At 41.7% G+C, this 22,341-nt stretch overlaps 1 long non-coding RNA gene across 1 annotated transcript in view; it reads left to right on the forward strand.

Moving 5' to 3' along the window:
• Nucleotides 1-22,341, forward strand: part of LOC129710956 (uncharacterized) — a 116,669-nt gene that overhangs the window by 33,668 nt on the left and 60,660 nt on the right. The gene's annotated exons all lie outside the window — the stretch shown is intronic.

Here is a 22,341-nt window from a genome sequence, read left to right on the forward strand (position 1 = left end):
CACACACACACACAGATTCACACACACACACAGATTCACGCACATACATGCAGATACACACATATTCACACAGACACATATTCACATATTCACCCACATATTCACACACACACACACACACACCCACTCACACACACACACACACATTCACACACACACACACACACAAACACACATACACACACACGAATACACACACACACAAATACACACATTCACACACACTCACACACACGCACACAGATACACACACACACACACACACACACACACACACACACACACACAGATTCACACTCACACACACACACACACACACACACAGATTCACACTCACACACACACACACACACACACACACACACACACACACACACACACACACACACACACACACACACACACACACACACACACACACACACATACAGATTCACACACACACACAGATTCACACACACACACTCACACACACACACACACACACACACAGATTCACGCACACACACACACACACACACACACACACACACACACACACACACAGATTCACACACACACACACACACACTGCATACACATTATGCCTACGTATGAACCCTTACCAGAACATAAGATATTGTACTCAGAAGGTCATTGACAGAATATTAGATATTGCACAGAATAGTAGTATAAAAATAAATATTATAAATGAATATATCTGTATTGCACAAAGGTAGGTATTGTAGTATAAATATTGACTATGGGGGTTGTGCTTTCAGTGCAAAGTTCAGTGTGGTGATGGCCTGAGGGTACAAACTGTTTGTTAGTCTTGTGCTGAGAGCTTTGATGGATCTGTAGCGCTTTCCTGATGGGTCCTTCAGGATACAGGATGCCTTCCACAGGCAACGAGAGCTATAATTACCACAGTCAGTTCATGCTCCATCTCTATTCAACCATGAACAGTGGTGGGAATGGGCACAAATGTGGGAAAGATACAGTGTTTTAATAGAAGGCAATCTTTTAGGTTTGACTTGAGGCACATTATCAGGCCATTACTCTATCCAGTCACAATGTACCTGACTTGGGAGTGTTTCATGCCACTGCTGTTCCATTCATTAGTGACAACACTGGGCAATTATGCCTTAAAAAATAAATCTGCTGCAGAATATAGTGGATTGTTTTGGCTTTCGGTCAATAGTGTAAAATGGGTGATGATCAGTTGTCAGCTTAGATATTAGAGAGCAGCAAATCAGGCATTCAAAATGTTTAATAGCATTGGGCTGATGCCTGAAGTCAAAATGATCATTGTATCTCTAATAACAACATGACCCTTTTACCTAACATTGAAACAAATAATAGGGCCAGCCAAATGTGTACAATGGCCAACTGAGCAAACTGATTATTGATGGTAATTAACTCACCTGCTGACTCTCTAAAGACCGTTCAAATGGCCACCTGAACCACCAAGAGGAGCAGGTACAACTACATAATTAGAAGGTTCATCTCCAAGTCATGCACCATCCTGATTTGGTTGTATATTGCTGTTACTTCATTCCCACTAAAAAGCATGGTTAGCTATCTTCACAAGGAGGACTACAGTGTTCATGAATGGCATGAAAGGCAATGGCATGTTGGCCTTCAATGCAAGATGATTTGAGTTTAGGAGCAAGAAGATCCTACTGCAGTTGTACAGGGCCCTGGTGAGACCGCACCTGGAGTATTGTGCACAATTTTGATCTCCTAATTTGAGGAAGGACATTATTGCTATTGAGGGTGTGCAGCGTAGGTTCACCAGGTTAATTCCCGGGATGGCAGGACTGATGTATGATGAAAGAATGTGTCGACTGGGCTTGTATTCGCTGGAATTTAGAAGGATGAGAGGAGATCTTATAGAAACATATAACATTCTTAGAGGATTAGACAGGCTAGATGTAGGAAAAATGTTCCCGATTTTGGGGGCGTCCAGAACCAGGGGTCACAGTTTAAGAATAAGGGGTACGCCATTTAGGATCGAGATGAGGAAAAACCTCTTCACCCAGAGTTGTGAATCTGTGGAATTCTCTGCCACAGAAGGCAGTGGAGGCCAATTCTGAATGTTTTCAAGAGTTAGATTTAGCTCTTAGGGTGAACGTAATCGAGGGATATGGGGCAAAAGCAGGAACGGGGTACAGATTTTGGATGATCAGCCTTGATCATATTGAATGGCGGTGCTGACTCGAAGGGTCGAATGGCCTCTACTCCTGCACCTATTGTCTATGTATCTATGTTTCTATTATCACCACCTTCTGAAAGGTGCCAAGGTCTGGGCAGGAAATGATGATGCTTAAATGCTGTAAATAATTCAACTCGTGGCCAGTGGAAGTGGATAGGTATCAGGAATGGGAACTTTTAACTAATGATCACATCTCAGTTTGTGCAATATTAGTAGTGGTTGTGGCCTCACAGTTATTACCTTTTGCTGAGAATAGGTAATTTAATTTTATTTTATTTAGAGATACGGCATGGAAACAGGCCCTTCGGCCCACCATGCCAACCTTTAATCACCTGTTCACACTAGTTCTATGCCATCCCACTTCCTCATCCACTCCCTACACACTAGGGTTAATTTACAGAAGACAATTAACCAACAAACCTGCACGTCTTTGGGATGTGGGAGGAAAGCGGAGCATATGGGGGAAACACACACGGTCACAGGGAGAACGTACAAACTTCATATAAACAGCACCCGTGGTCAGGATCGAACCCGGGTCTCTAGCGCTGGACCCTTCTGCAAACTGCAGTGTGATCCTACTAGCAGTCTGAAGAAGAGTCCTGACCTCTCAATGTTCACCACAGTTCTCCACAGGTGCTGCCTGACCCGCTGAGTTACTCCAGCACTCTGTGAAACGTCACCTATCCATGTTCTCCACAGATGCTGCCTGACCCGCTGAGTTACTCCAGCACTCTGTGCCTTTTCTTGCACTACAATGAAGTTGACCATTAACTGCCCAAACAAGAAGCAAGCCGAGGAATGTATAATAAATGCTGGAATGTTGTTAAGGTAAATAGTAAATAGCAGTTAAGGTACATAGTTATGATAGATATACACAAGCGGGATGGAAGGATGGGCGGGCTAATAGGTATGGAAGCAAGGGAGAGGAGAGTCATGAAACACAAGTGAAACAACACAGACAAGTTGAGCAGATGAGTTATTTCTGTGCAGCGAGTGGAAGCCTGTCCAAATACAACTCAGAAATGTCCCCAGTACTGAGCTGTAGGGTGAATTACCCTAATAGAGCCAAGTGCTTGCTTCATCAGCTCCAGTCTATCAGTTCATTATGGAACAGCCACATACAATCTGCCTTATAAATTTTTAATAACTGGTTTATTGAAAGATTTTAGTTTGGATCTGGCATAATTTTCTTGTGTTTATTTTATGGTAACAAGGAAGCAGTTTCAAGTTTTATTTCATCATTGTTCATACTTGAGAGCCTCTAGAAAGATAAAAACATTTTTATTGTCATAAAACTCAATATACCGCTTCCAGCTGAATGAGTAGTCTATGAATAATTTTATAATAAGCTCCAATTTATGATTCATGCAAAACTTAGCATCCATTAAACCGAAAGCAATCACATCCATAGTGCACTTTTCTGCTTACAAATATTATTAAAACATAAATGCAAACAGTGAAATATTGTTGTCCCTTGCTAGTGAATTGCTAACAAGGATAGGGAGACTGAAGACAGTCACTGGAAATGCATAGGGAGCAAAAAATATTTTTCATAAGGCTGTTAATATTGGAATAGTTTGCCACACACATCTATCTGTGATGCCGTTTAATGCAGATTCAGAAAAGCAACTGAAAAGTAATTCTTTGGAGAAGGAACGATGCCAGATCGATGGTCTTGCTTTCAAGATCATGGAGCAGATTCATGACTTCTAGGAGGCAGCGGTGGAGAGGGTGAGAGTTTCTGAGTGAAGATAGACACAGAGTGCTGGAGTAACTCAGCGGGTCAGGCAGCATCTGTGGAGAGAAGGAATGGGTGACGTTTCGGGTCAAGACCCTTCTTCAGACTGTGTCTGATCATGTTCATCTCTGACGGTCTGTTCCTGGGTCCAGCACCTCGTCAGAATCACAAAGAAAGCTCATCAAGACCTCCACTTCTTTTGTTCGATAATGTGCCAAGTTTCCTCAGTACACGATCAAAATGTTACATTTCACTGGAGAGCGTTCAGATCCCGCATGGATTCAGGGCTATTTGGTAGAACGAATCCAAACAAGTTTGGTGAATAGACAGGACGACCAAGAACAAAGGAGAATGACGAGGTTGGTGGCTGTTTCCAAGTCCATCACAGACATTGACCTCTCCTCCATCAAAGGGATCTACAGGAAGCACTGCCTTAAGAAGGTAGCTAACATGTAGGGATATGGGCCGGGTGCATGCAAGAGCAACTTGCCTGAACAGTATGGATGGGTTGGGCTGAACTCATATACATAGTGTTATGTGTTCTGAATTCTTGGCTATGGATCTCTTTGACTGTATAACGCGGATTGTATTACAATAAAAAAATTGTTGCCTGGACTGATGTGGTGGCCTTATACACAACTAATGGGGTAGAGGACTGCAACCTTCACTTGGTCCGCCCTGTTTCGACAAATGCAATCAACCCAGTGTGGACAATCAAATAAGATCAAATAGAACAAGTTGTCCTACAACTTTAGACTCTGCACGCCATACGCAAGAAGAAGAAGATACACAATGAATGAATGATTCACATCATGGATAGAGTTGACTCTGATCATATTGTTCCCTGGTGAATAGGTTCAAGAGTAAAAGATACATTTGTAAACAAGAAGGACTCAAAATGTTATGGGATGGCAGAACTGAACTTTATAATTAGTTCAAAGAGAGAATTTACTGCAGGAAAAGGGATGGAAGTGGGTGACAGGAAGTGACAGCAGTGCCAATAAAACATTGGCTTGTTGGGAGATTCATAAAGTTATTTTGTCCTAAGTTGAACAGACTGTGAAGGTGATCACTAGTTGCACTATTGAGCAGAGAAGTTAAAATATAGAGGGGGACTTCAAAGATGAAAGGTTTATGCTCTTGCATCAACTCACTATTATTATTGCTTGTTAAAGCTTAGTGGTTGCAACATATTATAATGCTTCAGCTGTTAAACGTATCTCTTGCTATTCCTGACGTAAAAAATGAGAAAAATACACGAGGGAGTAAGGATTGGCAGTAGTTGATGCAGAGAGAAGAGAGGCAGTAAAACTAAAGATGAGTAACATTGAATCAGGCAATATCGCCATCAAGAGAGTTTAGTTTATTGTCCCCTACATCTGCCATGACTCTCAATGACATTACTGGTTTCTACCAACAACTACATCCTGGGGGTTTACTATTAAGAATAAACTTAAAGAATCAGCCAAGAATACTGTTTTGGCAAGTCTTGGTCGGAGGTTGGGCATGCTGCAATGAGTAACTATTTGACACTCAAGAACGTTTCCACTGTTTCTAAGCCATACAAGGGCTGCGGTGGAATACCCCCAATTGCCTGAATAAGTCCACCAATACTCGAAGATTAATGTACTAAATCTACTAAAGTGCAATCTGCTAGATTATCCGACAGTAGTAGTAGTAGCTGCAGTATTTATTCCTCCACCGCATATATGCATCCATGTGCCATCTACAAAATTCAGTGCAGTTATTTATTTGCTTCAGATATTTCTGCTGCACCTCTGACATGGTGACCTCTCAAGGTCAAAGGCAGCAGGTGCATGGGAACACCACCACCACATGTACGTTACCTTTTAGTTTGCAAATGGAAATATACTGCCATTCTTTCACCATTGCTGGATCTGAGTCCTGGAACTTTCTCTCCAAATTCTTACACTGGCGTAACTCAGTGGGTCAGGTAGCATCGTTAGAGAAGGCGGGTAGCTGATGTTTAGTGTTGCGACCCTTCTTACACTAGACGACTGTCGGTTCAAGACAGGAGGTTCATCACTATCTTCTGAAGGGCCGTTTAGTCTGGGCAATAAATACTGGCCGTACCAATGCTACGCACATCACAAAAACAATTTTAAAGAAGGCCATGTTACTTATTTCTTTGTTGCGACTTCAATGCAATAAATGAAGTGATTAATCCTTATGCAATGAGGTTCATCATTTAAACGTCAAGTTACTAAACTTCCTTGTCATAACCAAGAACAGCCAACAACATTTAGAATGCCCTAACAGTGTAATTAGATGTAGTGTGAGGAGTTGTGTGCTAGACAGTCAGCTAACCTCTCTGATAGATTTACTGCCATTGATGAGGTTGGAGAAGGAAATGCAAGTCTCAGGCATGGTGTCAACTAGCACATTTGTTTTGCAATTGCACGTTTAATATGTTCTGACACGTCGCTTTTAATGGATTTCTCGTGTTTCTCGTTTTTTTTCTAACCTGCCCATACTCTATATAAATATGACTACAATTGGATTTTAATTAAACATGAGATATTTTTCAGATGTCAATGGAGATCTTTTGGCAACGATTCAACTGGGAATTTGGAAAACCTGCACCAACAACTCCATCTTAAAATTACTATCTTAAAATACAATGGATAATTCAACAAAGAGTGCTGGGCCTTACGGAGTAATCTTGATGGAGTAAAGAATCCCCTGGAACAACAGCTGATATATCATGCCTAGTCCTGTACCATTACAGTGGTGCAGATGATAGGAGTGTATCAGGGATTATGGGTCTCACTCTCTATCACAGCTTCTCAAGTTGATATTCTTTAAGAGTAAATTGGACCAGGTCAGAATGCTAACTGGTTGAGGTGGGCCAAAGGGCCTGTTTCCATGCTATATAGTTCTATGACTCTGCCTCTATAACAGGTCCATGGTCTAAACTGGTTGAGGTGGGCCAAAGTGAGATAAGTGCGGTGCTGTAAGGACAGTTTTCTGATCTACAGGTATTTCTTCTTGCTTCCACCTAACTGTTGCTGCATTCTTAAAAGTGTTGCCATTATTGCACTTTTTGATCTAAATGATCTGTTACCGGGACTTCAAAACTCCCGTGCTGCAATCCAGCAGCAACAATGTCCAAAGTCACCAAATACACATTAGCTTCACCTTTTGACCATTTTCTTGTTGATATTGTGCACTTTGTTTCTTAGCCTTTTACTCCCATTTCTTAGTCCTGGGAATATTATCCTGACTGTACAACAATGTGAAATATGCAGGTGACAATAAACTAAATTAAATTAAACCCATCCCAATTTATATTTTCATTGATTTGAATTAAGCAGATTCCACACATTTCAATCCCCACCCCTCAACCCATTCATTCCTTTTGGGAAGTGGGTCACCAGCCTGTGCTTAATAATGTTATTCCATGAATGACTTGAATATGAATGACGAGAATGTTTGTAAAGTTATAAATTGTAGCAACATTTATCCGCAGGGGTGTCACATGTTGTGGGGTCGTAACACCAAGGGGTTAACTTCCCCAGATTGTGCCCTGTTTAAAACATTGCTATAACGTTCCTTCATCTGATATTTGAACTGTTTCCAATGATTGGTGGGTTATTCACAAGTGACCCTTCAGCCCACTGAGTCCACGTTGACCAATGATCACCAGTACACTAGTTCTACTACTACACACTAGGGACAATTTACAGAAGCCAATTAACCTACAAACCTGTACATCTTTGGAGTGTGGGAGGAAACCGGGGCACCTGAAGAAAACCCACGCAGTCACAGGCAGAACGTGCGACTGCATTCAGACAATATCCGTAGTCAGAATCGAACCGGGGTTTTGGCGCTGTGAGGCAGCAACTCGATCGCTGCGTCACCGTGTCACGGCAAAGTCAAGTGGTTGGGATTTGGCATTGCTGCCTGGTGGGGCCATGTATACACATTCAATTGGAGATCTCAAAAATAAATGTCTTGAAAGGGTTTAGATTGCAACATTGGAATTGGATTAATTGGATTAATTGGATTAATTGGATGACTTGTTTACAGGCCTGGTACAAGTGTACTGGAATGTGTGGTCCCCTTTGTGCCATTTTATGTCTGTCTTTTTTTGTAAACCAGCATCTGCATTTTCTTGTGTTTATATTTTTTTTACTTTGTGCTTCTGAATGTTTTGATTGGTGTACAATTAAAAGAAACCAGAACTCCACAGTCAGGCTTTTATCCATTTATCAGGCTCTGATTTTCTCTAAAAGCTGATCATATTTGTTTTCCTTAGGATTAGTTGATGTAAGCATGCTCTAGTACAAAAGACTTGTCTTTGGAAAGTTTTCCTCTGTTTTCTGAAAATTGCTTTGGAGGTGACATTTACAGTGAAAAACTTAAATGTTTACAAGAGTTGAGCAATGAGCAGATTAGCATTTGTGGTAATGAGGACTGGGATGGAAAATGCAGCAAAGAACATTTGGAATATACAGTAGATCTCTGTGTAAATCAGTAGATATTATTGACATTTTCCAGTAAACAAAATGATTATGCTTGGCTGGAAAAAAGGTGAAGCTCATTTATTGAATTAAAAAATAAACAACAGTGTTTTTATTTTGTTCACTACAAGACTACTGAATTGTTTCAGAAATTGGACCTTCATAACAATAATAGATTTTGTGCTGTTAGCAGGCTGCCTATCATGTGTGTTGGATGAAATGCAGAATTTGAGTAAGGAACGGCACGGTGGCACAGGGGTAGAGTTGCTGCCTCACAGCGCCAGAGACCCAGGTTCAATACTGACTACGGGTGCTGTCTGTACGGAGTTTGCATGTTCTCCTTGTGACTGTGTGGGTTTTCCCTGGGTGCCCCGGTTTCCTCCCAGAGATGTGCAGGTTTGTAGGTTAGTTGGGTTCTATAAATAGCCTCTAGTGTGTAGGATAGAAATAGTGTACTGGTCGGCACGGGCTCGGTGGGCTGAAGGGCCACGCTGCAAAACTAAAGACATGTTATCAGGCGTTGTCGGTTCTTGGTTTCTTGGTCGTCTAAAATATTCCAAATGGAATTTAAACTGGAGGCTTTGCAAGTATTTGTTTGCTGAGGGAATGTTGAAGGTGGACACAAAAAGCTCAGCGGGACAGGCAGCATCTCTGGAGAGAAGGAAAGGTGACGTTTCAGGTCGAGACCCTTCTTCAGATATTTCGGAAGGCATTGGCCTGCTTGGGGCCTCACCTAGGTGCCCACACCACCAATAATCACCAGTGCTAGTGAGGCTACATGGAAGAGCTCTACCTTACAGCAGTGATTACTGAAATATTGTCATGTTGTAGGGTCTACCTACATCCTGTTGAAGTCCTGAAGCCATGAATGGAGTATTTTGTAAATATGAATCTTGAGTTTTAAAATCGTTTGTTGTCCGTTTCGTGTAGATACGAACGTTCCAGCAACAGGATAGTGATTCATATCAACATTTCTCATTGCCTTACCTCCTGGCTCCAAGGTCAACTACATCTCCCACTTAGTACCAGTTGAAACTAATTTAATCACCACAAGTCAAAAATCGTTAATATAATCTCCCCTGCGTAAAATGCACTTGTTTACCGAGTTCTCAAGGGAACTGGTACTGATTCAATTTGACCAGTTTGTTTCTGAATAAGAAAGTCACAGGACACATCGGAGCTGAAGAAGTTGGGTGCTTTGAAAAAATAATCTTCTTCAGATGAAATGTTAAAATGAAGCCTTATCTGCCTTTCTACAGATTAGATGAATGTTAGATCCCACGGCACCATTTGAGCAGAAATTCTCTGTGCATATCCACCAAAAACAGAATATTAACTGAATATTAATGTAATTGTTATTTATGCAACTCTCTTGTGCATAAGTTGCTTGCTAACTAACAAAGGATTCACTTCAGTTCATTAGACGAGGTGCTTTGCAACCTTCCTGTAGAATACCGATAAGATTTTCTTATTTTACTTTCTGTTTTTCTTTCTTTCTGTAATGAGGATCCAGAAATATATTCAAAAATGAACTTTGGATAAAACCAGAGCTTTAAACAAAGTTGTGATAAGTTTGTTCTTGTTCTCCAGTCTCAGTTAAAGCACTCATGGTTATTTTGATGGTCTATATGTTAAGGAAATGATTCCATGGAGCCAATCGCAGGCAGGTGGGAATTGTATAAATGGGACATGTTGGTCTGTGTGGGCAAGTTGGGCAGAAGGGCCTGTTTCCACACTGTATCACTATGATATATTTCAACATTTTCCCTGTTTTTCCTTCCAGAATATATTAACATAATCTTATTTTTAGTAAATAACATTTTCCTTCTGCCACCAAGCTGTTCATGGCTTCCTGACATTTTCTATAGAACTCACTGTTTGCTACAGATTTCATTTTTTGGATAATAATAAACTGTCATAACTTTCCCCTAGCAATGAGCAACGTTCAAGCCCAGCTCTGCAGAGGCTGTATGGTTAAACAGATCAGTCTGAAGAAGGTTCCTGACCTGAGACATCACCTACCCATGTTCTCCAAAGATACTGCTTACCTGTTGAGTTGCTCCAGTGCTTTGCGTCTTTGTCTGTTAATCAGGTGGGTCAGTGGTGAAGAGCTGGGCTCACATTTGGCATCTGTCACCCTGCCACTGCCAGTGGACCCATGATGACCGACATTGGGGTGTCTTCCAGTTGGAGCATTGTGGGAGGTTGAAGACAAAGAGCAGAAGGACAGAGAGTGAAGATGGTGGACAACCAGTAGATGCTACTCAAAGTTGGCACCTTGTCCTCATTCCTCTCTTCCTCTTCCCGTTTCTTTCTTTCTAATGTTCGTGATCTAAGTTTAAACATTCTTGTCGTGCTCTGCCCTATCTCTGTGTGGCTTTACAATTCCATGGAAACACTGTACACGTCCACCTCTTGCTCATTCCTCATTCCCACTGCTCCATGAGGCGTTTGATCTCAGCTTGTAAGACTCTGCTGTTTGGAAGCCCTCTCTTACTTTCAAATGTATTTGGGAATCTCCCAGCTTTGCATGGAGCCAGCCTGGCTGCCCGTGGTTTATTGGGAGCTTCTGATTCTATGGTCAGTAGATCAAGTGGAATGAGAAAGATTAGTCTTTCTCCTCCACAGGTATCGCCAAATATTTTAGATAAATTGCATGAGAAACTGTGATTGTGCATCGGAATTGAAGCATTTTACAAAGGTGACTAAAGAAACCAAGCTCTAGTATTTTATATCCAGTAAGAAATATAGTCTGAAAATTACAATATATTTATGCAGCAATATAGCAAATACAGCTGTAATTGCAGGGATGAATAAACGTTGCACCTAACTGCAATAGCATTAAGCAAAACCATCTGTTTAGTGAAGCCTAAAGGAAGTGGCTATTAAACGATCTTTATTCATCTGTTGTAGCTGGGAAGATGAGGTGATGCAAGTAGTCAACGTTTCCTCATTCAGCACTAACAACAGATGTGCTCACGGATGACAAAGATGGAAGTGTTGTTCTTGTTGAATGATGCAAGAACAATCCTCCTGTTAAGATCTGATTCATTCTACCTCCTCAGATGAGGATCAACTCTCTCCTTCTCTCAACCTCGATCTCCTCCTGTGAAGCTAATTAACATTTACCTTTTTGACCAGATTACTTAGACATCTATGTGTCCTTGTATTTACTAAGCAGCATGGTAACAAATGCCATTCGATAATGTTCTTGTGAAACACCTCAGATATTTCCCTAAAAACATTATACAAACACAATCTGGGGACTGGGGTAATTATCTTAAAGTTAAGTCCAAGTTTCCCTGTGTTTCTTGTTGTCTAACATTAGGAATACTGATGAGACATAGGCTGGTAGACGTAAATCATCCAATGTGCAACCTTTCCAACTTCACAACAGGACTAAGTTACAAATCAAAATTAAAATGTTAGGAATTTGAAATAAAAAAACTATAAACACCGAGCAGGTCAGGCAGTGCCTATGGGGAGAGAAACCATCAAGTGTTTCAGGTGCTTGTGTATAGATATCAGAAGAGGATCAACAGTCAAGAGTGTTTTATTGTCAAGTGTCCCAGATAGAGCAATGACATTCTTACTTGCTACAGCACAACACGATATGTAAACATAGTAAACTGTAAACAATATGATAAACAAGAGAGAAAAGAAAGTTCCGTATGTATACCATCCATTGTTGAGTATCTCAGGCTCCTGCATCAGATAGGATAAAAATATTCCAACATCTGCTGGAACGGCCAATCAATACCAAACATCCATGAAACTAGAATCACGGCAAACCTTCACTTTCATTTCCTTACTCTTTTAATGTCTGAAATCTCCTTCAGTCTGATATCTCTCATCTTTTTACACCTCTAAAAATGTCCACATCGTCTCCCGTGGCCCCTGATCCAACGAGGGCCATTCCTTCAGATATCTTCTCCCTATTTCTGAAAATCCACTTCCCAGCTCTGAAATTCTCTGTGAAACACATGAAAGGAGCAGCATAAATGTGAGTCTTTTATGAAAGGATTTAGTGTTGGCACTTGGCCAGAATTATCCAAAAAGAACCAATGCAGACTGTTATTAATATGTTTGTTGGCCAGCAATGGGAGATTATCTCTTTGAGTTATAAATCATTATAATTTTAGGAAAAGTTTGCACACCTCCATGGTTAGTTTGATTAAAATTATGTCAAAGTTTTCACAAAGTTGCAGCTCTTGTCCATCCATGGCCCATTAAACCCATCCGCAGAAAGTTAAATCTGGTCGTTAATAAAGTAAGTATCCTTTTAATGGTATGGTAATTGTTAATGACCTCCAATCAACTTTTCTTGCCTGCAAAGTGAGTAATTAAAGGTGTGAAGATGTGGAACAAATTGGTTTTGGAGATTTTAATAACGTGTTAAAAATGTTATCTTTGTTTAATTTCACTTTCTATCTCTTTACTTGCACTATTTTCATTTTTTTCTCCTTTATTTCTCTAAAACCTCCCATTCTAACAATTTGCTTTTCAATCCTTTGATTATTTTTTAATTCTTAAATCTTGGTTGAGGAGCCAAGTTGTCCTGTTTGTTGCAGCATGAGACCACACTCCCAGCAAACCTCAGTAAAACATGCCTTCAATTGTGTTTGGAGGCAGGACTGATTAACAGGGATACACAGAGATGCGTTGGTGCAGCCAAGTGCCTCTAGGGACGATGCCTCTAGGGTCATTCTCGTGCCTTTAGCTGGCGGCTTGTTGCATAGGAACCACTGTAACAGATCAAGTTGATTAATATTTACCCTGCCTGTCGACATTTTAAAAAGCAAGATTGCAATAGTTTTTTATCCATCCTTCTACATGGAAGATCTGTGTGAATCTCTGAGCTGTATTTAGAACATGGAGACAGAAGAGACTGCAGATGCTGAGTTGCTGGAAGAACTCAATGTGTTGGGCAGCATCGGTGGAAGGAAGTGGACAGATAATGTTTTGGGTCATGACTGAGGGAGGATTGTAACCATTGGCTGTCTACTGCCTTCCCTTTATTGACTTCCAGCATTGAGTTCCTCCAACAGTCTGTTTTTTTTCTCACTTATTTAGAGTACGTTGGAACTTGTACAATTGGCAGCGTTTCACTAATAATGACAACAGAATCTCCAGCACAGCATGGATGGTTGTGACCTCCGTGTAAATACACAGCTGATTGCTGGCGATTTCCTGGTGGTTGGATTGTGCTGTGGGGTACGAAGGTTGACAGGTACAGGGAGCTCATTCATTGTGCTGGGGGGGAAGCCTGGAAGGGAGAAGGTGGGTAGAAGGAGGTTTACGTATTAGCGTTGGTTTAGTAGTCCAAAGAACGTTCCCAGACTCTAAGAATCTGTGACCTTTGCCAAAGAAAATAATTGATTTAATTTTACTACATTTATTTCTAGTATAATATTTTCTACTGTTTTAACTGTTTAATTCCTTAAGAATTACAAATTGCAATAGTTTAACTTTTTAATGGTTTCTGGGACTTTGTGAGTATCGATATGATGAAGATAATTGTTGATTCAATGTGCCATTATTGTCAATAATTGATCAAGCCCTTTGTACAAGGTTGCAGGATGCATGATGTATGCAAACTCAACTGGACATCAGATGGGCAGCAAGTTTAATCAAGAAGGAATATGACAGAAATGATCCACAGCCATTAAGTTTTGTGGCATGGCTTTGCCAGCTGTCAATGGATTTGTGTAAAAGCAGGGCTTACCATTTATACTTGGAAGAATCCCAGACAATAAAGTAATTGGCAAGTTTGTTGAAGACATTGAGGCACAAGATATTGCAGATGCTGTAAACTGGAAACAAAACCACGGTGCTGGAAGAACTCAGAGAGTCAGGCAGATCTATGGAGGGAGAAGGATGGTTGATGTGTTTGGGTGTAATACAGCAGCAGGAGCTGAATGTCAACATCTCTCTGCTTCCACAAATGCTGCCTGACCTATTGAGTTCCTGCAACAACTTGTTTTCTGTGAGGGAAATTCACAGCAGGTTAGGGCCAGGTTTGCTGAGCTGGGCAAGTGCTGCCATGAAGACAGTCCACACAAGACTTGGGCCATTGCAATCTTCAAGATCAATAGTGCAAGGTGCCAGCAATGCCTGAAAGTAGCAGCAAGGAGAGTTAAAGAAAAGCACCAAGCCTGGGCTGGAACTGTCTGTAGACTGCTAGAAGAAAGAACATTTGTAAAATGCAAGGAAATCCAGTGAGTTTCTGGGGGTGGTCTTAGAGTCATCGAGTGATACAGCATGGAAACAGGCCCTTCGGCCCAACTTGCCCACACTGACCAACATGTCCCATCTACATTAGAGTTGTGTAGTACATGAAGGGAGAAGCAGAGCAAGGTGTGTGACAGGATTCTAAAGATGGATAATACCAGGTACTGTGGGATGAAATTGTAGATTAAAGTTATTCACAAGTAGATGATTTATTCAACTAATAATAGGAAAGTAATTGATGACATCAATTTAATTGGGGCAAGTAGTTGGGGGATTGTTTGTTTGAAATGTAGTTGCTGCTGTTTTCCTTTTGGAAGGGAAGGGGTGCCCAGAAACCTGACAGAAACAGGAAATTATAGGTTAACTATTCTTCCTGATGTTACTTGAGTGGGATCCAGCACGATAGGATGAGACGTTTCCAAATATAACTTTGGTTGCTAACTTCATGTCAAGAAATCAATTTTTCATATCAATTATAACCACGACTGATTTCCCTGCCCAATGTTGTCCTTTAGAATAGTCTATATAGAGTGCAGATTCATACTGGCACATGCTCCTGTTACTTATCTTAAATGTACACGTCACCCATTCAGTGCCAACAGAGGTGAACGGCCTTGCGTCATTATATTGTCAACTGGGATAAAAGCAGACAATGCAAGATATGTGTTGCTATTTTTTATAACAGCTGGAGATTTTCATAGAAACATAGAACATAGAAATTAGGTGCAGGAGTAGGCCATTCGGCCCTTCGGCTCTTCTTAGGATGGAAACAGAACGCACGTTGACAAATTGAAATTGATGTTTCTGAGGTTTCTGTAGCTGAGTTCCTGGCCATCCTTTTGTAGCATGAAAAATCCCATGGGAATAATTGGAGAGGAGTAGATATACATTTCCTGTTGGAGAAACAGCTTTACCTATTAGGTTCTAGTTATCTAGTACGTTGACAGGTCATGAAAGATGCCATATAAAAGGAAACCTTTCCCTTTCCCTCCATTTGCTTTCAATTTCTGCCCATTGGTAATATTAACGGTCCAGCTGATACTAAGGTGAGGTAATGAAGGGTGTCACAAATCTATTGATGAGGCCACTGTGCTGAATCAGGGTTCTCACAGAATGCTGGAGTAACTCAGTGGGTCAGGCAGCATCTGTGGAGAACATGGGTAGGTGACGTTTCACAGAGTGCTGGAGTAACTCAGCGGGTCAGGCAGCATCTGTGGAGAACATGGATAGGTGACGTTTCACAGAGTGCTGGAGTAACTCAGTGGGTCAGGCAGCATCTGTGGAGAACATGGATAGGTGACGTATCAAGGAGTGCTGGAGTAACTCAGCAGGGCAGGCAGCATCTGTGGGGAGAAGGAACGGGGAAGGAATTCTAAACGCCATCCCTGCCAATGCTGCTCAGTATACAGCAGTGATATGAAACCATTGACGTGTTATGAAGAACGTTATTGCACACCTGCTAGAGCTTTCAAACTCATTGTAAAACTTTCCCTGTGTACTGAAGTGGAATATTAGTCTGGGCAGTGCAACAGTAATTACTATCTGCTGCCTGAAGCATTCAAGGTGCCAGTGTTGCTTAAACGCTGCAGTGAGAACAGTTGTTGTGACAGATGCCAAGTCCAAATATTGCACGTCAGCTTTCATTCTCTACATGATCTAAAACTTGCACATGTACAGCTTCTCAAATGAAGCAAGGAAATAATTACCATGGCTTCTCCCAATCACCCCTCCCAGCCTTGTGTGATTGCCCATGTCTGTTTAAGTATTCTCACCAATGGTTGCAAGCACCTCACCGATGTGAAACATCAGCAAGGAAACGGAATTGAACACTCTTCTAAAGATAATTACCTGAACGCTGGATTACAAAGAGCAGATAAATTGAAGCTTTACTCTTTCAAAATGATTCACCCTTTGGCAATGTAGGTGATAGCAGTTTAGTCTGTGCTGTCAATCCACTATGTCAGTAGAGTTGTGGTGAACTATTTCTCTTCTCATGTACACACTGACACTGTGCCAATGATCTGATTACCTCCATCATGAAGCAGGTTTCTGTGTGAGGCCAGTCCAATCTCACCATTATTCATACACAGCAATCAGAAACTAGAAGTCCACACTATCAACCCTTCCGATTTTGCTCCCAATTTTCTAGCAGTGTTTTGGTTTTCTGTTGTAATCAGATCCTGCCCTGAACTCTATTCCCGAGCAATGAACTCCATCCATGTCCCAGCAACTGCTTAATGAAGACAAATCTAAACATATGAACATGTCAATTAGGAGCAAAAGTAGCCGTTTACCCACTCCCATAAAGTCATGGCTGATCTGATTACAACTGTAGCTCCTCAACCTGATCTTATCTGCCTCTTTAAGGAGGTGAATCCCAAGACTCACAGCCTTCTGGGGGAACAACAATCACCTCATCTGTCGTAAGTGAATGAGTGACCCCTTGGCTGGCTGCAGGTACTCCCACATGAATGACCCCACATGAGTGACCCCTTGGCTGGCTGCAGGTACTCCCACATCCACTCTGTCATGCCCCCAAGGTCAGTTATAACCGTGTTCTATTTAACCCACAATGAGGTTCCCTCTGCATTTCAGCACTATCACTAAGATGAAATGATCTCTCGGTCTGACCCACTATGTGAGGACAACTATATCTGTGACTAGTGGGCTATTGATACAGAACGTTATCTTCATGTTCATGATATAATACGTTCTGCATGAACAGCAGACCAATGCCTCTGTGCAATACAATGCTTTATTTCCCAGCTTAACATTCCAGAGTGTACATAGTGATGTGGACATTATCTGGACCAGATATTTTAGTGACAGTGACACACACATATATTAGTGGCACACGCACATCATTAGCACATTGTAAATAAACAATCAACTCAGTGATCAATAATATAGATTGATGAAATATAGGCACTGCAAGAAGGGGAAGGTGGTATTTGTTAGTAGCATTAGGGATACTAAGGTACAGGATCATTTTTCTCAGTCTCAGATACCTGTTGATGATCCAATTGTTGATGATCCATGCTACTGTTGATGATCCATGCTACTGTTGATCAGCATGTGGTTGCTGAGAGAGAAAACAAGGGCTATCTGGTTAGAGAAGTCAATGTTCATACTGCTGGTGAAATATAAGGTGCTTTCTCTCTCCATCCCCTCCCCTTCACAGTCCTCCCTCCAGTCTTATTGTCTCCGCCTACATTCTCTTTGTCCCTACCCCGCCCCTGATCAATCTGAAGAAAGGTCTCGACCTGAACCGTCACCTATTCATTCTCTCCTGAAATGCTGCCTCAGCTGCTGAGTTACTCCAGCATTTTGTGTCTACTTGTACTTGCAGTTGATGCTACTATTACTGTGGTCTCTCCAGAGTTGTTTGATGATGTAGACTCCAGGCAGAAGGAGACGTCCACATTGTAGACTTACTTGCTCCTTCTACATCTTGCTCGTGTTGGTTAGTTGGTAGCAAGGACTGTTCTCTTAGTCTGGTCTGGTAGAATCAAGGAAGGTTGAGTCCTTCATCTAATGAGTCCACACTGACCATTAGCCACGCATTTAAATCAATTCCATTTATACTCCTCATTCCGTTAATGCCTTCAACACACAGGGAGCAATTTGCAATGGCCAATTAATTAAATTCAACTTCACAAAAGCCTGATTTTGAGATGTGGGTGGAAATGGGTTTACATGGAGGTCACCCACATGGTCAAAAGAACCAAACAGGTACATTCCACGCAGACAATAGCAGAAGTCAGGATTGAACCTGGGTCTCTTGTGCTGTGAGGTAGTGGCTCTACCAGCTGGGCCCCTGGGCTGCCAGCAAGCAACAGATCGAGATACTCACTCGGCCAATACTGCAGGCCTCCTGCAGGCCTCCTGGAGTACCAAGGCCTCCTGGAGTACCAAGACAGGTGAATGTGGTCTGAGATCACAGTTGGTTTGATGTTCAGGGTGGCACAACCTGGCTGTGAACCATGGCATCCACAAAAGTAATTCAAAGGTAGCTGGGCCTACAAGACAAATGTGGATGGTAGGATGGCAGTTGCATGAGCATTCATGCACAGTTTGTGGTTACTCCGTAATTGCACATCGCGGCAGTGGAGTTCCTGTCATCATGTGAAAATGGTCCCTGACTGAGATGTCCACTGGGACTTTGGTATTTGTCAATGGTCACCATCAACATGGGCCTGTTTGCCGTCCAGGATATCCCTCTCTCTCTCTCTCTCTCTCTGTCTGTCTCTCTCTCTCTCTGCAGTAATGGTACCACATCAACATGGTACACAACTTACATCCTGCCCACACCAACCACAACGTTGGCTTTTCTTGTATTTAACTTTAGAAATACTTTTGTGTTAATTGCACCTCCATTTTTAGAACCCTTGGTGATATAATGCCAAAAGATTAGGCCCAACAGGACAAAATGTAGACATAGAAAATAAGTGCAGGAGGAGGCCATTCGGCCCTTCGTTGTGTTCATGGCTGATCGTCCCCAATCAATAACCCGTTCCTGCCTTCTCCCCATATCCCCTGACTCCGCTATTTTTAAGAGCCCTATCTAGCTCTCTCTTGAAAGCATCCAGAGAACCGGCCTCCACTGCCCTCTCCATCTCCCTTGCCAAAGACATTCTCGCCATAGAGGGAGTACAGAGGTTAACCAGATTGATTCCTGGGATGTCAGGACTTTCATATGAAGAAAGACTAGATAGACTCGGCTTGTACTCGCTAGAATTTAGAAGATTGAGGGGGGATCTTATAGAAACTTACAAAATTCTTAAGGGAAAACAGACTCACAACTCTCTGTGAGAAAAAGTCACAGGGCACTTACTCACATGTCACTGGCATTCTTTGTTTACAATCACATTTCACTTACCTTCATTTAAAGCCCACTACAGCCTGAGGCACTATCACTCAGATGAAACATTTTTTACACAATTAGCGGTATTAAAGTGTGCAGGAGATCACAAAGTTATAATCGAGTACATTCAGCGGGATTGTAAATTAAATGTGCTGTCTAATTAGTGGAATTTGAGACATAAACACTTTGTTTAGAGATACAGAAAGGAAACAGGCCCTTCGGCCCACTGAGTCCATGCTGACCAATGATCACCCGTTTACACTAATTCTACATTATCCCAGGTTCACATCCAACACACTAGAGGAATTTAACCACCAATTAGCCTACAAACCCGCCCCAGAGCACCCGGAGAAAACCCACACAGTTACAGCAGATGGAGTCAGGATCAAACCCCAGTCTCTTGCACTGTAAGGCAGAAACAACTATGGCTGCACCACTTTGTGTAATTGCTGGGATGACGTGGGTAATTACTGTACAAGCAATGAGGCACCAATAATGACGTTGGATTGTAGTGAGTAAAAGGTTATGTTAAAGTGAGCTATTTGACGGGTTAGTGTAGCAATATGCAGGAATTGAATGAGACTATTCCATGATCAGTCAGCCTTGGTGTGACTGTTACTTACAAAGCATATGCTTACATTGGTCCAATTCTCATTTTCATTATTCCAGTACATATAGAGAATCAAACCCAACCTGGTGTACTGAGCCATGTGGGAAAGTCTCACTCACTGGTCCCAATGTTTATCATTGGTTGCAAAGAAGGAGAGCTACTCAGGAACTCAGCAGTTCAGTCAACATCTGTGGAGGGAAATGAAAGATCAACATTTCAGATTGAGACCCTATATCTGGATGAAAGGTCTAGATGAAGCCGAGATGTAGGCTTTTGACACAAATTGTTGACTATCCATTTCTTTTCACAGATACTGCATGACCCACTAAGTTCCTCCAGAAGCTTTCTTGTGTCTGCAGTGTCTAGTCTTGTGTCTCCAGTGTCTGGTCTTGTGTCTCCAGTGTCTAGTCTTGTGTCTCGTGTCTAGTCTTGTGTCTCCAGTGTCTAGTCTTGTGTCTCCAGTATCTAGTCTTGTGTCTCTAGTATCTAGTCTTGTGTCTCCAGTATCTAGTCTTGTGTCTCCAGTATCTAGTCTTGTGTCTCCAGTATCTAGTCTTGTGTCTCCAGTATCTAGTCTTGTGTCTCCAGTATCTAGTCTTGTGTCTCCAGTATCTAGTCTTGTGTCTCCAGTATCTAGTCTTGTGTCTCCAGTGTCTAGTCTTGTGTCTCCAGTATCTAGTCTTGTGTCTCCAGTATCTAGTCTTGTGTCTCCAGTATCTAGTCTTGTGTCTCCAGTATCTAGTCTTGTGTCTCCACTGTCTAGTCTTGTGTCTCCAGTATCTAGTCTTGTGTCTCCAGTATCTAGTCTTGTGTCTCTAGTATCTACAGTCTTGTGTCTCCAGTATCTAGTCTTGTGTCTCCAGTATCTAGTCTTGTGTCTCTAGTATCTACAGTCTTGTGTCTCCAGTGTCTATTCTTGTGTCTCCAGTATCTAGTCTTGTGTCTCCAGTATCTAGTCTTGTGTCTCCAGTATCTAGTCTTGTGTCTCCAGTATCTAGTCTTGTGTCTCCAGTATCTAGTCTTGTGTCTCCAGCATCTAGTCTTGTGTCTCCAGTATCTAGTCTTGTGTCTCCAGTATCTAGTCTTGTGTCTCCAGTATCTAGTCTTGTGCCTCTAGTATCTAGTCTTGTGTCTCCAGTATCTACAGTCTTGTGTCTCCAGTGTCTATTCTTGTGTCTCCAGTATCTAGTCTTGTGTCTCCAGTATCTAGTCTTGTGTCTCCAGTATCTAGTCTTGTGTCTCCAGTATCTAGTCTTGTGTCTCCAGTATCTAGTCTTGTGTCTCCAGTATCTAGTCTTGTGTCTCCAGTATCTAGTCTTGTGTCTCCAGTATCTAGTCTTGTGTCTCCAGTCTAGTCTTGTGTCTCCAGCATCTAGTCTTGTGTCTCCAGCATCTAGTCTTGTGTCTCCAGTATCTAGTCTTGTGTCTCCAGTATCTAGTCTTGTGTCTCCAGTATCTAGTCTTGTGTCTCCAGTATCTAGTCTTGTGTCTCCAGTATCTAGTCTTGTGCCTCTAGTATCTAGTCTTGTGTCTCCAGTATCTAGTCTTGTGTCTCCAGTGTCTAGTCTTGTGTCTCCAGTATCTGGTCTTGTGTCTCCAGGATCTAGTCTTGTGTTTGCAGTATCTACATTCTCTTGTGCCTCCATTATCCATTGCTTATTTGTGTTGCAATTTTTTGGCACAGCTTGCTAAGTGTCAGTCTAAAACCACATAATGGAGACTCTGATCCGCATTTTTAGCAGCACAAATTAATCTGTTGTGGCAGGAAGAGTGGCTGGCAATTTATGTATTTTAAATATAACTACATAGAACTCGCAGCACAAAGACAATTTGTCAACTAATGCTTCCTGTACTTCAGTTCATTCCAATCCCACTATCCTGTCTCCTTTGTGTCTTTATCTATCCCTCTATAAAATGTGTTATTCCCCCTCTGGTCGTGGTGAATTCCATATCCCAACCATTCTTTAGTTTAAATAGTTTCTCCTGAATTCTCTCCTGAATATTCATGGCCTCCGGTTTCAGTGTCATTCACTCGACCACAAAAACGGGCATCAGAATAGATCACAGGAATCCAAATACACCCCCCGAAATGAAGCTTTTCATGTCAATAAGTTACCCGTCAATAGCATATAAAGGAATAGCATCCATTATTGGTGTTTATAATCAATTATCAGTGAATTATGCATCTAGAAGAACATTATAAAAAGGCAGGCAGACAAA

The sequence above is a fragment of the Leucoraja erinacea genome, chromosome 29 (genome assembly GCF_028641065.1).
Source record: "Leucoraja erinacea ecotype New England chromosome 29, Leri_hhj_1, whole genome shotgun sequence".
In the NCBI taxonomy this organism is placed as follows: Eukaryota; Metazoa; Chordata; class Chondrichthyes; order Rajiformes; family Rajidae; genus Leucoraja; species Leucoraja erinaceus.